The sequence below is a fragment of the Dipodomys ordii genome, unplaced genomic scaffold, assembly GCF_000151885.1.
Source record: "Dipodomys ordii isolate 6190 unplaced genomic scaffold, Dord_2.0 Scaffold33, whole genome shotgun sequence".
Classification (NCBI taxonomy): domain Eukaryota; kingdom Metazoa; phylum Chordata; class Mammalia; order Rodentia; family Heteromyidae; genus Dipodomys; species Dipodomys ordii.
Window position 1 is genome coordinate 8,661,318 of NW_012267249.1, and position 16,026 is coordinate 8,677,343.

The 16,026-nt window shown below is 41.9% G+C and overlaps 1 pseudogene; it reads left to right on the top strand.

Annotated features, from left to right (window-relative positions):
• The first annotated feature begins 10,884 nt into the window (after positions 1-10,884).
• On the top strand, positions 10,885-11,427 carry LOC105986062 (annotated as a pseudogene).
• The last annotated feature ends 4,599 nt before the right edge of the window (positions 11,428-16,026 follow it).

The following is a 16,026-nucleotide window of genomic DNA, read 5'->3' on the forward strand; positions in this document are numbered from 1 at the left end:
GGCCGCGGGGAGTCCGGGCGAGCTCCGCGCCCGGGCGCGCCGAGGCGGAGTCTGATGGGCATGGCAGGCGTTCGTTCGCTCGCTCGCTGCTCTCCCCGTTCCCTCGTTCGCCCGGCTCCCTCACACACGCGCGGAGGGAGGCGAAGCCCGCAGCAGCCACTTCCCAACTTTCCAAACTTCCCAGCGCAACTTTTTTCCTCTCCTCCCCTGCCCGCGCCTCCTCCTCCCTCCTCCCTCCCCCTTCCCCTCGCCAGCTCCCCGCCGGGTGGTAGTTACCGAGCGCCGCCGCCAGAGGGCGCCCCGGCCGAGGCTCTGAGCTTCTGGGCCTCCCTGCTGGCTCAGAGGTGCATGCCAACTGGGCAGCAGGGACACATTTGGGGACCGGGACCAAGGCTCGCCCAGTGCACCCACAGTTCCTGGCGCCAGCGAACAATTATAGGGGAACGGGGTTTGGACAAGGCACTTCTAGGGAATGCAGCTATCTCAGAAAATCCAGGGAAGCTAGTATTTACAACTTTGCCCAGCACTGGCATGTGCTACGTGGGTGCGCTGCAAACATTCTCTGAATTAAAATAGAACATTTTTCAAAGAACAGAAAATAATCGTTCTCAACATTCCCTGGAACGTTGCCTTTAGTCAGTTCCTCCCCCTCTCACTCCCCCACCCCCACCCCGACCCCTCCATTCCCCTGAATCCAGGAAGGATCCCTGAGCTCAGCTCTGGAAGGCTAAGGATTCAAACGTGTTTCTTAATCCATGGGAATTGCAAAGGTCCTTAAAATCAATTCTCTCCTGCTCCCAGGGGGGACAAATGAGGCTCAAAGAAGACCCAGGGGCAAGATGGGATCTTTTAGGACCATTTTCAGCAAATGGAGAGAATGAGTCATAGCCTGCCTGCTTAGTTCTGTTAAACAAGAGTTTCACATCAAAGATTAAAGGGTGAAGTTAGATGATACTGTTAGGAGCCAACAGTCCAGAGAGGGAGACAAACAAGGACAGATATGCAAAAAAAAAAAAAAGCCATTAAAATACTGATGCTGATGCCAGCAGAGGAATGGCTCTTTTCAGGGCACGGAGAGAAGGAGGTATATGAGGTCTTCCACATGGAAGAGGAAAAGTGACCAGAACATAGGAGTCTGCAGGGGACTGTCAGCAGGTAGGCATGGAAATAGAAGCTAAAGCCTTATCTTCCAGTCAGGGCAGGGAGTCCAAGGTCACATGATACCAATGTGAGACTTGAAATCCAGGTGGTTGGAAGCGTCATGGATGGAAGGGGGCAAGCTGGAGGCAGGGAGGCCATTTCGGAGACAGGCAGTGTGTCTGTGTTCAGGGACTGGGCTGTCTCCTGACTCCCAGTTCAGTGCTCTTTTTCCCTGGCTATTGTGTGCATGCTTCTGGGTTCTAGATTGAAGAACTGGAGAAAGGCTGCTAGACAGTTGTCTAGGGAGGAATTGCAGCTTGCCTGGAGGGACGGAAAGCTTTCCCAGAACACTGGATCTAGGCCGCTGAGAGGAATGCCAGAGACTAGCAGATTGAACCCCATAAGCCACATGAACTGGCCTCTTTCAGAGGTGAAAAATGAATAAATGTTGGCGATTTCCTGCTGTTGAACTTACTAGATGTCCAGAGCAACCTCTGCCTCTCAGGTTCTTAGTCGCACACAGACCTGGTGACAGATGCGAAGCAAGCCCAAGTGCCTGGACAGGATGGTATCAGGGCACAATATAATTCCCTGCTTCCTTCACAGAGAGTTCTGAGAACTGGAGTTGAGACAATAAAAGTGACAAAAGTGAAGTCCTTGAAACTCCTCCCAGCCTCTGAGCTGGGAGAATTCCCTTCTGAGCCCCAGACCCTCTGGGTATGGAGTTTGTTTGGGAAGTGAGTTTGTTTGGAAGTGAGGACTTGATTCCATTGAGGAGAGATGAAGTAGTCTACATTGGAGAATTGGAAGACTCAAGGCAAACAGTGGCCATCAAAGATCTCCATCAAGTTAAAAGTCATCCTGCAAAGGATTAAGTACCCATTGGTGCCTCTCTAGCCAGCTTCCTGTCCTCCTCACCATCCTTCTCTGAATTAATGTATGCAATGAGGTTTTAGGCTCTTCTTTGGCTCCATTGATGTCAAAGAGACGCAAGAATAAATAAGTTTTTCAATCCAAGAGAATTAAACCATACATCTACACCAACAATGGTGCATCAATGTTGGTAGCAGTATTGTTTACAATAGCCACAAGGTGAAGATAACCTATGTGACCATCAATCAATGAATAGCTAAACCTCAGGTGATATGTCACGACATTACATAAACCCTAAATTGTTACAACTTTTAATGAAGTGTGTTAATATGATAGAATGTTACTCAATTACCAAAAGCCATACTATACATGGCTCAATTTATTTTTGTCAGTTGTGGGGCTTGAACTCAGGGCCTGGGTGCTATCCCTGAGCTTCTTTGGGCTCCAGGCTAGTGCTCTATCACTTGAGCCACAGTGCCACTTCCAGTTTTTGAGTGGTTTATTGGAGAAAAGAGTCTCACAAGGACTTTCCTGCCTAGGCTGGCTTTGAATCTAGACCCTCAGATCTCAGTTAAGATTACAGATGTGAGCCACCGGCGCCTGGCTTATGGCTCAATTTTAAAAACATTTAACACAGATACAATCATAAGAGGATAGATGTCATATGACTCCATTTTTGTGAAATTTATGGAACAGGCAAATCTGCAGAAGCAGAAAGTAGGTTAATAATTGCCAATAATTAGGCAGAATTGGAAGGGGGAGTGGAGATTAAAAATCAAGGATTCTTACTGCATTTTTTGTTAGAATAGTAAATGCTACAATAGTGATGATTACACAACTCTGAACACACCAGAATAAAATCACCATTTTAACTAGATGAATTGTATGTGAATTATATTTCCATAAACGGTGATCTGAAAAAAATCCCACCAAACTGCTTTTATTAAGTGATAGAGCACTTGCCTATGAAGCATAAAGCCCTGAGTTCAAACAGTACTAACAAAAAAATAAAGTAAAAATATCTCAAGAGTCTGAGGTTGGGTGTTTTCAAACTCTTTTTCTCCTCCCTGGATAATGGTGTGTCCTGAGTTCTAGAGACTGGGCATCTTGGGGAGATCTGAGTCTCATGTGAACCTGACATTAACTGACATGCCTCACTGTTGGGAGAAATGAGTTCCTGGAATAAATAACCTGCAAAGGCCTCTGAATCCAGTTCTAAAGCTCCAAGCTTTATGGTCACAGACTGCCCAGGGCCTTTTGGTCATATGGGAAAGGGCTCAGGGCTCAAGAGGGGGCAGTGGACTCAGACTTCTTAGCTTAGTCTGCCGCAGGCCATATCTGGCCCACTTTCCTTTTATTGCATTTTAATTAAGTTGTTCAATCAGATTGGTACCAGGAATCTGTAGGCTGTAACAGCTAGGGCAGGAGCAGAAGCTTTGTAGCGGAACTAAACCAACAAAGCCTCTTGAGCTGATCCAGGAGCCCTGGCTCCATTGAAGGGCATTGCTGGCAGGGAGGGAGATGAGGGACTTTATAGTGAGCTGAAGGAAGCTTTGTCTTGAGCCCAAAGAGGAGAGGTTGCCTCCTTATAGAATCATTGCTGTGGCTTCTGGGCTACAATGGCATTTTCATATGGTCATGGTCCAACTTCCAGATTGGACTCCCGCTCCAAGCACCACCAACCCCCTTTTCCTCCAGGATGTCTTTTCTATCCCAGTCCTTGGTTAGAAGTTAATCCTGGGTGACTAAAAATGTAATTATCTTAAAGGTAGGTGAGAGAAGAAGTTGACTCTAGAACCAGATAGAGGTAAGTCTATGCTTAAAACAGTCTAGAATAAAGGAAAGCCCTGTGGGCCGGGGGTGGGAGTCGGGGGCCAGCCTGAAGATGTTGATGAAGATGAGCTTGGGGAAGTACGCATGTGGTCACAGAAGTGCAGGAAGGGATCACAGTTGCTGTATAAAATAACATTCATGATAAGCCAAGATCCCCAACCTTTGGCCTAGCTCTATATGCAGAGCAATCCACCCTGCTGGTCTTTGTCCCCAGGGAGCTTGCAATCCACGAAAGAACACGGAGAGGAGGACTTGGGGAAAGAAATTGAAGGTAGAAAAGAGTAACCAAGTCAGCTTTAGGAAAGAGGACACCAGCAGAGGTCTTTGCCAAGAGGATAATGTTGAAGTTGATCTTTAAGACTGAGCAGAAAGTGAGAAAAACAAGGGAGGGGTTAACAATGTTCAACAAGAAACATACTCATTACCTTACTTATGTAACTGTAACCCCTCTGTATATCATCTTTACATTAAAATACAATAAAAATCTTTAAAAAAAAGAATGAGAAGGAGGCAGGAGAAGAAGTACACATATAATCCCAACAATTTAAGAAGCTGAGATAAGGGAGATCAGAGTTTGAGACCAGCTGGGCTTCATAGGGAGATCTTGTCTCAACAAACAATGGCAAGAAAGAGTAAGAGTTGGAGGAGTAGCAGTTGGATAGGAGGATGGAGAAAGGAAGGTCATTTCAGGCAGTGGGAACAGCATGTACACAGGCATAACAGAGTGTTTGGCACATTAGAGGAATTGTAAACAGTGATGGAAGAGAATAAGAGTGCAGAACTATTGGAGATGATCAGGAAGGACTATGCAGGCTCTTGGAAAACTATGTAGAAAAGGTCATCCTATTCTGCTCTGCATAAATTGTGGGTGCTGGCTGAGGATAGCTCACATGTTATGTTCCAGATGGGAGATGAATTGTACGTAGTCAGATGTGCAGCCCTGAGGGTCATAATAGCAGTGATATGTATGACTCTTCTAACTCATATTTATTGAGTCCTTACACGTACTATGGTGTAATAGACCTATCTTCCCCTACTTAGGACTTTTGAACAACTCAGAAATAGGTAGATGGTGAGTGAAAATGCAGTGAACACAATTACAAAGGCCTTGAGGGTGTGGATATCTCTTTGAGATGCTGATTGCATGTCTTTGAGCAAGGCCTCAAAAGTGAAATTTTCTGAATTAGAATTTTTGAAGACTCCCCTTGTATGAATTTAAATTCTCTCCCACAGAACAGTACAAGGATTGGTCAAAAATATAAACTTTTACTAGGTATTGGTGGCTCACACCTGTAATCCTAGCTACTCAGGAGGCTGAGATCCAAAGGAGTGTACTTTGAGGCCAACCTAGGGAAAGAAATCTATGAGACTCCATTTTTAAAATAACCAGAAATAAAAAAGAAAAGGAAAGGAAAAATAGAGCTAATGGCATGACTCAAGTTGTGGAGTGCCAGTTAATGAACAAGTGAGAGGTCTTGAATTCAAACCCAGATACTGAGGGGGGGGGCTACAAACCTTTCAGTTATAAAGTAAACAAATTCTAGGCATCTGACGGCATCTGATATACAGCAGGAGTAGTGGTACACATACTAATTAACTGTAACAATCATTATACAGAATGTAATAATACTATTAAATCATCATCTTGTATACCTTGAACATATACAGTCAATGTCAATGAACTATTTTGAGGAAACAGATTTTAAAATGGCAAAAAAGTGCAGAGTCAGGTGATGATGCAGTATCACAAAACTCCAGGCACAGTGAGAGTTGAAGGACGGATTAAGACCTTTTCCTGGAGCATGTAAGATTTGAACTAGTCTTTTGGGCATTTACTCAAATGTTTACAAACAAGACCACACTAAAGCTACCAGCACAACTATGTTTATTGCAGCATTATTTACCATAGCTAAGATCTGGAACCAACCCAGAAGCCCCTCAGTAGATGAATGGATCAAGAAAATGTGGTATATATATATATATACAATGTAATTCTATGCCTCCATCAGAAAGAATGACATTGCCCCATTTGTTAGGAAATGGAAAGACTTGGAAAAATTATATTAAGTGAAGTAAGCCAAGCCCAAAGAAACATAAGTCCCATGATTTCCCTTATTTGCAATATCTAGTATATGTATGAGTCAAGCAGAAAAGGTCAGATAAGGTGATGTTAGGAAAATGAACCCTAAGATATGTATTTTAAATGTTTTTTTCTTTCATGCATTTGTTTCTAACGCAATTATAAGATTATTTCTTTGTTGCTTTGTATGTCCCTCCCCCACGGTATAACCCCTGCTTTCACTGTATTTGATGTCGGTATAATTTGTGGAGGGGAAGGGGAAAAACAAGTTGTTTAAATAAGGATACAGGTGGACCTGTTGCAACAATGAGAAGTACAAGTTGTCGTGTCGAAAACGAACTTTACAACTTGTGGGGGAGGAGGATTGGGTGGGAGGGGAGGGAGGATGGGAAGGGATGGGAAGGGGAAACAAAGGAGGGAGGCTACAATGCTTGATAAGAAATGTACTCCTTATCTTGCCCATGTAATTGTAACCCCTCTGTACAGTATTTTCACAATAAAAAAATTTTAAAATAAAGATTTGAACTAGTCTATGAAGGAAAGAAAGTGTTTGAATACTGTAGAAGGAAAGAGCCTGGCTTCCATCCCAGGTCAGGAAAATGATGGAAGTGATGAGGCCTGAGGCTGAGGAGGGTTAAGGTACAGGCCAGAAGGCTGGAGGTCAAGGGGTAGCTTTGAGAAAGAGGCCTGGAGGGGGCTGAGCTAGAGTACAGTGGTGAGATTTGGCAAATGAAGGAAGAAAAGGAGCTGAAGTTATTGAAAATCAATCCTTTGCCCTGTGTCTGACCCTTTATCTAAGTCTCTCAATGACATTGAGAGATAGATGTGTTTGCCCCTCTTTTGAAGACAAGGAATGGTTTCCTATGGGAGAGGTGACATTATTGAAGTCATGCAGCTAAGAGTTAGGAGACCTGACTGTCTAGATCTTTCCACCAAAGTGCTTATTGCCCTTGAGACAGGAATGGGAAGGGGACGCACACAGGTAGTAGAGACCAGACTGGATATCGCTTGTGGCAACAGACCCCACAACCCCCTGTATACCACACACTCCTACAGGCTCACAGATACTCCCACACATCTCTGCAGACACACAGACACCCCCAGACAGACACCTGGATACACGGGGACACATGTCCATCTAGCCCAAAGCCATTCTGGGCTGGATCTTCCAAGCTACTTAGGACAGTGTAGTAATCATCATTTAGGATTTGCCTTTCACTTTATCCCAAGCTGTGTAAGACTTCATTCCTCTATTTAAGATTCAATTGAAGTATGGAAAGGGGAAAAAAAGAAATGTGAGGCTTGAAACAAAATATCCCATCGAACTGACCACTAAATGGCACTTAGACCCCAAGTATACACACAGCTGCTTCATGTAATGGAGGCTGTGGACCATGTTCCTGGATATAAGATAACAAACCACATATAAAGTTTTACACTGTTGTATAATTAGCACGGATCTGCGAGCGTGTGAGGTGGCCAGGCTGAGGGCAGGAGGGCTTGGGCCACAAATACAGTGAGCTATGGGGAAAGAGTAATGGCCCCAGACCTAGAAGACAGGGGCTGAGTCCCTGCGTCATTCCTTCATGACCTTTGGCCTTGGCTGTTTATTTAAACTTGGTTCACTTCCAATTTTGTTTCTGTTCAAGTGGGTAAAGGCAGTGTTTTTGCCTTCCTTCCTACCCACGTAGCAGGGAGCAGTCAGGACATTGCTAAGCATTTTTACAGTGCACAGGACAGTCTCTTCTCCCCTTCTATGACAAAAGAATTACCTTTCCTTAAATTTTTCCTTGAAGAACTGCTACGGAGTGCTATAATCATTATTAACCTTCATTGGCATTTACTGTGTGTCAGGCACTGTTCTATCATGGTGCTATAATGTGTTAACTCTTACTTGTTCCTAAGAAGGTTATGAAGGCCCACTACCATTAGCCTCACTCTACAGGTTGGGAAACTGAGGCACGGGGACAAAAGTCAGTCCAGGTTAAACATGTGCTAAGTGATGGATCTGGGGTTTGAACCTATGTGTGTGGCTGAGAGTCTAGTCTGTCACATCATTCTGACCAGTGGTATACCCAGGGCCTTAGTCCTGGCTCCAGACTGAGCTCTCCTCACAGAATAAATGCCTGAATCTACCCTGCCATTTTCTTTCATTCTCAGGGGCACTGTGGGGAAGGAGCAGAGTGGGCTTGGCGTGAGCTTCCCCATGGTGGAAAAGAACGCATGAAACCAAAGCTAGGCTCAGCAGCACCCACATGGTCCTGACCTGGGTGCTGCACTCAAGACAGTGTCAGGAAAGGACATCTCTAGGCCTTGTGTGGGGCTTAGTGATAAGAGGAAACCCATGGGTCAGGAGAGTCAGGACAGAATGAAAGGCTCAAAAGGCGCAAAAGTTGGGGGTCACCGGAGTAAAAGGTCCAGGAGGCAGGCAGGGTTGGAGAAAGCAGTGTTTAAATGGGTTGGGTAGAGTCTGAGTCATTCAACCAAAGCTGGTAATGCCCAGTGGTCTCTGTAGGCTGTCTTCTATTTAGCATCCTTGCAAGGTCAGTGTGGTCTTTCCGCACAGAATTGTATATTGCTATGGTAATCAAGAGTTCATAACTGTGAAATCTTCCTGTGTACAAAAGGCTTCATGATTTCCTAGCTTAGTACCTCCACCACTAATGGCTAATTGACTTATTTAGAAATATTAGTTCATTTCCAAATTATGGGGAGGTTATTTTCTAGATCCTTATCTGTTACTAATGTCTAATTCATTTTTCTTGTGGGTCAGAAAACACACATTTGATTCAATTCTTTTTTTTTGTCTGTTTTTACCAGAGAGAGAGTATACTATTAAAATCAGTTCATATTTCTTCTGGCTTCTGCACAATACTCTTTGGTAGTTTCCCATGCTTTAACTTTCTATTCTCTGAGTGATAATCTTCCAGGTTGTCCAGTCCCACAGATAATATTATAATGAGCATTTTTGTGCACATTCTTTTATAATCTTAGATTAGCGCTTTTGGAAAATACATACCTAGCTGAATCATAGAGTCTACATGTACTTAATTTGATTTAAATAAAGAAGAATATTTCCCCCAAAGAATGCCCTATGCCATTGTCTCAGCAGCCTGACAATATCCATGTCCATATGCTTGTATGCCTACAAATAGTGCCATCATCCAGTTTTCTAATTTTCTTTTTCTTTTCTTTTTTCTTTTTGTCGGTCGTGGGGCTTGAACTCTGGGCTTGGGCGCTCTCTCTGCGCTCTTCTGCTCAAGGTGAGAGCTCTACCATTTGAGCCACAGCACCACTTCCAGTTTTCTACTCATTTTTTATTGGAGATAAGAGTCTCATGGACTTTCCTGTCCGGGCTGGCTTTGAACCGCGATCCTCAGATCTCAGCCTCCTGAGTAGCTAGGATAACAGGCGTGAGCCACCGGTGCCTGGCCATTTTTCTAATTTTCATTGGTATAAATTACACAGATAATACCTTCTCAGGGCCTTATGCTCCTGCTCAGCTTTTCTTCTCACTGCTGGTGCTCTGCCAGTTGAGCCACACCTCTACTTCTAGCTTTTGCCAGTTATTTACAGATAAGAGTCTTGCAGATTTGAATTCCCAGGCTAGTTCAAACTATGATTCTCAGATCTCAGTTACCTGAGTAGCTAGGATTATAAAAGTAAGCTATTTGGGATGGCAAGGTGGCTCAGTGGTAGAGTGCTTGCTTTGTATGCATGAGGCCTTAGGTTCGATTCCTCAGCACCACATAAACAGAAAAAGCCAGAAGTGGCACTGTGGCTTAAGTGGTAGAGCGCTAGCTTTGAGCTGAAGAGCTGAGGGACAGTGCCCAGGCCCAGAGTTCAGGCTCCATGACCAACCAAAAAAAGAAGAAAAAAAAGAAAAGAAGGAAAAAAAGAGCCATTTGTGCTAGACTCCTAAGGTGGTATTTTATTGTAGTTAAATTTGTATTTCTCTGATTGCTGATGATGTTGAGCACTTCTCCCAGTAATTTTCTCTCTTATAAAAATTGCCTTTGCATTCATATCATTTGCCTACTTTTCTCATGCACATTCTCCTCGAATTGCTGATTCACAACTGTTGCTTGCATCTATAGAAACAAGAAATGAAATTAATCACTATCAGTTTTAGACATTGTGAATATCTTCTATCTTATATATATATATATACATATATATTCTCCATAGTACCCTTACATAATACAAATCTGTTTGTAATGAAATATTTTATCTTTTTATCTATTGTATGTGCTTTTAGCATCATGTGTAATAAATTTCCCCATATCCAAGTCATAAAAATATTCTTCTATGCATCTTACCAACTTTCTAATTTTCTATTCTTCTAGTAACTTTATTAGTCCTCTATTAACTATATTTTCTTCTGTCATGTCTGTGCTTTTAATTCATATAATTCCAATAATTTCACATTTGTATATGATTTTAAGTAAGAAATCAAGTTTTACCCTTTCATATGTAAGGAGCTAGATTTCTCCAACAATACACTTAACAATCTGTTAGTATTATAGTGATTTGTCACATTACTTCTACTGTATGCTAAGTTCTTTTATGTATGCATTTATGAAGATCCTAGAAAGAATCAAAATACAAGCCAAATGGATTAGCTTAAGGAAGTTTAATGAAGGACTACCAGATTAAGGACGTGAACAAGGGTAGGTGGGCACTGAATATGAGCAGTGAGAAAACTCTCATCCTTTGTCCTCTAGCCTGAGAATGGGTAAGTAGAGGAAGTGGCTGTCAGAACTTAGACTGATAGCTGGTATTCTGGTCTCTAAAGTAGGAAGTGGATTCTAGAGCTGAGGTACCAAGATGGTAGAAGTGGAGGAGTCTCCAGGCGAAGAGAAAATAGTATTCCTAGGCACCTGTTTGCTGGCCTTTCAGATAAAAACAGGTAAATACAAGAGAATTCATCATTCATGTGAAGTCTTACCTTTGAAAACATGACAGCTGCACATGAAATGAATCTGTTTAGAATACTATCATTTACCATCTGTTGGAGGGAAAAAATCGTGCATATGTGGTAACCATGGAAAAGTAGTACTCTTCTGAGGGACTGGGATCTGCCAGGCCCTTTGATCCTGCATGTGACACTGTCGTTCATGCTGCAGAGATGCTCTTTGGTTGGTAAAGAAGATGAAGGCCCCCAGTTTACCAAAGTGTTTGTCCCCATCTGGCTTGGAGAAGTGATTATTGTCCTTAACTCAGAACTTCTTAAAGGAAACATATCATTTTTCTTTTCAGAGCCACTGTGTGCTGGGTTACTGCATATGTCCCCTAATGGTTGATTCCTTGCTTAGTACTTACAGGGGCAGGACTAGTCAACTTTATGATTTGGCCTTTTGTAGAGACCCTGATGTTTGCTTGGTCTGTAGTCACCTCTATGTCTTTCCTTGCTGATAGCCCAGCCTCTAAACCACAAAACCCTAGACATGTACCCTGTTTTCCTCTTTTACTTTGTCATCAGTTGGGATGTCATCAGTTAGGAAAGGGAGACAGAATTAAAAGCAGTGAACTGGAGATTCATGGGAAAGGTCCAATATGAAGAGGGAACCATACAGCATGGGAACTGATTCTTGCCAGGCTGTCCTTTCCTCCTTACTCTTATTCTTCTGCAGTACACATAGTATGATGTCTCCTTCAGGAAGAGCGGCATCCCTGTGATCCATTCAGGTGACAAGAAGTGACTCTGGAAGCACACGGATACACCCTACAAATTGACTCAGCTTTGGAAACAGCAGTTTAGATGCAGCTCTTAAGCAAGTTGCCTTATGACTATTTGAACATGCCTCTCTTTTCCTAAATAAGAATGCATAGTTTGTATCCATTTTCTTTTTCTCTCAAGCTTGAAAAAGGTAATGGAGGGTTAGGAAGAGGTCTGTAGATGTGGGGAAAGCAACCATGCATTCACCAACGTTCAGATGTTTAGCAGAGGACAATCTTGTACCTGTTGCTTTATGAACAACAGCAAAGGACGTGTAAGTAAATTCGCTCTTTTTGCAGTGACCTTTCTGTCATTCTCACTAGCACCTCAGGTGGCACTGTAGACTCCAGTCTTGCTCTCCCTCCTTCTGAGTATGCGATATATAATTTTTCTTTGTCTGAAATTCTCAGTGGTCCATTTTCGGAGCTTACTTATATAGCTATCTCAGAAGTTTCAATGATCATATGGCTATCTTTTCCTAGCTGCAGTTCTCATATAAGGACATCTTCATTATTTTGTACAGTCTAGCCAGGGGCTAGGAAAGACTGCTGAATGACAAATTTACTTAGGCAAGTGAATGAACATAGAGGATTTAGCAACCTGATGACTGCTAACGAGGAGGGGTGCTACAGCTCAATGCACCCTGAGTTGCGTTGTGCCTACTGCCTTTCCATAGGAGACTTAGCAGGTTTTTCATTAGATGTGGCTTCTAGGCTGGGGATGAGCAGTTTATTTTCTGGATTTTCACCTTTTTTTGGTAAAGCCAATTAGCTCCTCTTTAGACAAGTTCATCCTGCACGTGTGTACCTCCTTGTACTCTGAAGTCTTTGTACACATAGTAAAAGGCTTCTCAGGGAGCAGAGTGGCTCTGGCCTCAGCTTGAGAGGGCTCTGTCAAGGTAGCTCTTGCTTTCTATATACTGCACATTGAGGAACTTGGGTAGACAAAGATGGAGAGCCAGGCAGGAAACATCCATTGTAAATATGCCGTTAACGTGTAAAGTTAGGAATTTCTTATTCTATGTTTTCTGATCATAGAATTTAAATATTTATTCATTTTGTATTTAAAGACTACCTACATAAATATATGAGTCTAAAAATGTAATTTCTCCATCCTCAGATTCACTAAGTGAACAATGCTAGGCCAGATGGGTTCTTAGAATGATAGTCGTTCATAGAGCATTACAGGGTCGATCCTCTCTGTCCAAACTCTAGAGTTTGGGGTTATATATTTATATTCAGCAAAACCCTTGTGACAACAGACCCAATGTTTCATTCTTGAGTTGATGAAATAGCTTGAAATTGGGCCTAACTTGCCATCCATTTCCATTATCTGAAAGAACCTAATTTCCCACTAAAACGTCTCTCTCCCAAAGTTATTTTGTAATCTGTCTCAGTAATTACAATGTGAAATTAAAGAAAAACTATACTTATCAGAGGAAATGGATTTTATTCAGGTGAAACGTTTGGTCAGAAATCCCTAAGTCTACCATTGGGGTGCGTGGGGAGTATGGGGTTTATATATATATCATATATTACATCATATTATATATAATATTAAGGCAACTCTATTGATCTGTTGCTACTCAGCAATTTGGTAACTGCTTTTTATACGGTTAAAATGAAGGTGTACGGTTTAATTATTTTTTTCCTGCTACTGAATGATCAGTTAGAAAGTTTAAATAAACATTTTTAATACATGCAAAAACTTACATTGCTTCCTGTGACAGAAGACCCGAGTGTCTGGAGCCTTCTGCTTAGCTTTTCCTGGTTTGCTGCAAAGATATGTAGCCAAGTATAGGAATGAAGATGAAAGGAGTGGGACTTGCAGCACAGGAAACCTGTTTCATGCCTCAGCTGAGATTCAAGCATATGGGCATCCATGAATAAACACAAGGCCTCGTCTTCACTTGCTGTTCTCATTTGTGACACCAAGACTGGGTTTTTGTTGTTGTTGTTGTTTTTGTTTTTTGCTTTTTGTTTTTGCTGGTCCTGGGACTTGTATTCAGGGCCTGGGCACTGTCCTTGAGCCTCTTTGTGCTCAAGGCTAGTGCTCTACCATTTAAGGAACAGTGCCACTTCTGGCTTTTTTTGGAGCAATTTATTGAAGACAAGAGTCTCACAGACTTGTCTGCTTGGGCTAACTTCAAACGCTGATCCTCCTGATTCAGTCTCCTGAATATCTAGGATTACAGGTGTAAACCATCGGCACCCAGCTTGTGTTTATATTCATTAGCAATCACAAGTGCGAAAACTTGATTTTATTATTGTTCCGATGGTGAAGCTGAATTGATGATAACATAGTTGAGTGTAGAGTGTGGTCTTAAAAAGTAATCATGATTCATTCTTTTTTTTTTGCCTCTTAATCTGTTTGTGGTGTGAGCTGATTTGATCTTTCCATTTCAGTGGGAGTTTTGTTTCACTGGACAACGTTATGAGCAGGAAACTGGTAAACATTTCACTATTGGCCTATTTGTCTTTTATAAACACCATCCCTCGAAATGTGTTTAGAAAGCTAGCAAGTCTGTGCTTAGAGATATCATTGCATTATGAAATGTACTAACTTGCTGTAAAAGTAAATAAATGAATAAGTCCTTTTTAAGTAGGAAGTGGCCTGGACCTGGCTGCAGTTTTATAGGAGGGAGAAAATAACTTTTTCTTCATTCTTTCTAACTTTTCTTTAGTGACTCCTGCTGGTAGACTTACCTGGGACTCAACAGTTATAATGCCAGGAAGCCAGCCTCTGGGAGCAAGATAGGTTAAAGAAAGATGGAGAAAGAATTTGCAGAGGCAAGCAGAAAAGATCCTGGTGCTCTCCACATGCAAGTGCAAGGATCTCTGTGCTTCTGTTTGTGGCAATTTGTGTCCATTTGTCCTTATCTCAGTATTCTCCTGGTTTTTTGTCATGCATCAATTATCTGAAAGGGAGAATGCTCACCCTCGTCTTTTTAATTTTTTAAGGTTTGAAGTTTTTAGGTTTAACTACATTTGTATTCCTTCTTTTACATGTTAGAGGAAGTATATTGAATTCTCCAAAAATCAACTGACAATTTAATTGACTTTTTATTAAAGTCAATTTATATTAAAATTAGAGAGGGGATATAGTCTTTTTTAGGCTCTCCATCATTTGAATCATGCCCCAAGGTGGGTACGGGTTTTGAATACTAAGCCCATTTTTGAACAAGAATGTTTCTCTACTTATTCCTTTATCTTTTAGGAACTCTGCGCCAATTGTTTTTTTCTGCATAGAGGTCAGTTGGTAGTTTGGTTAGCTTTTTCATCACTGGACCAATACTAGGGAGAAACTATTTAAAAGGAGGAAAGATTTATCCAGTTTCAGGAGTGTCAATCCATGGCCAACTGACTTTATATCTCTGATACTGAAGTGATGAGGCAGAACACCATGACAGTAAGATGAGCTAGAGAAAAGCTGCTCACGGGGTATAAAATTAACCCTCAAAAGTCAATGGCTTTTCTGTATGCCAACAATGAGAAAAGCGTGGCTGAAATCAGGAAAGCAACTCCATTCGTAATAGCCCCACAAAAAAATAAAATACCTGGGAATTAATTTAACCAAAAATGTAAAGAACCTCTATGATGAAAACTTTAAAAACCTGAAAAAGGAAATCAAAACAGAACTTAGAAAGTAGCAAAACCTCCCATGCTCCTGGATCAACATCATGAAAATGGCAATTCTTCCCAAGGCTATCTACAGATTCAATGTGATACCTATCAATATTCCAACCTCATTCTTCAAGGAAATAGAAGAGGCAATCAAAAAATTCATATGGAACAATAAAAGACCCCAAATAGCAAAAACAATCCTTAACAGAAAGAACAGTGCTGGAGGAATATCAATACCAAATTTCAAACTCTACTACAAAGCCATAGTAATGAAAACAGCTTGGTACTGGCACAAGAACAGACCTCAGGACCAATAGGCTAGAACTGAAAACCCAGAAATGAACCTACAGACATATAGCCATCTATATGTCCCTTCAATAAAGGAGCTAAAAAAATAGAATGGAAGAAAGACAGCCTCTTCAGTAAATGGTGCTGGCAAAATTGGTTAGCTACTTGTAGAAAACTAAAGCTAGATCCTTATATATCACCCTGCACCAGAATCAACTCCAAATGGATCAAAGACATTGGAGTCAAAGCAGACACCCTGAAAACATTACAGGATGGAATAGGAGAAACTCTAGGTCTCCTTGGCACAGGCTGAAATTTTCTTTTTTAAAAAATTTATTTATTTTATTTGTGAACATACTGTACAGAGGGGTTACGATTACATGGGCAGGATAATGCGTACATTTCTTACCAAGCATTGCAGCCTCCTCCTTTGTTTACCCTTCACATCCCTTCCCAGCCTCCCCCCCCCA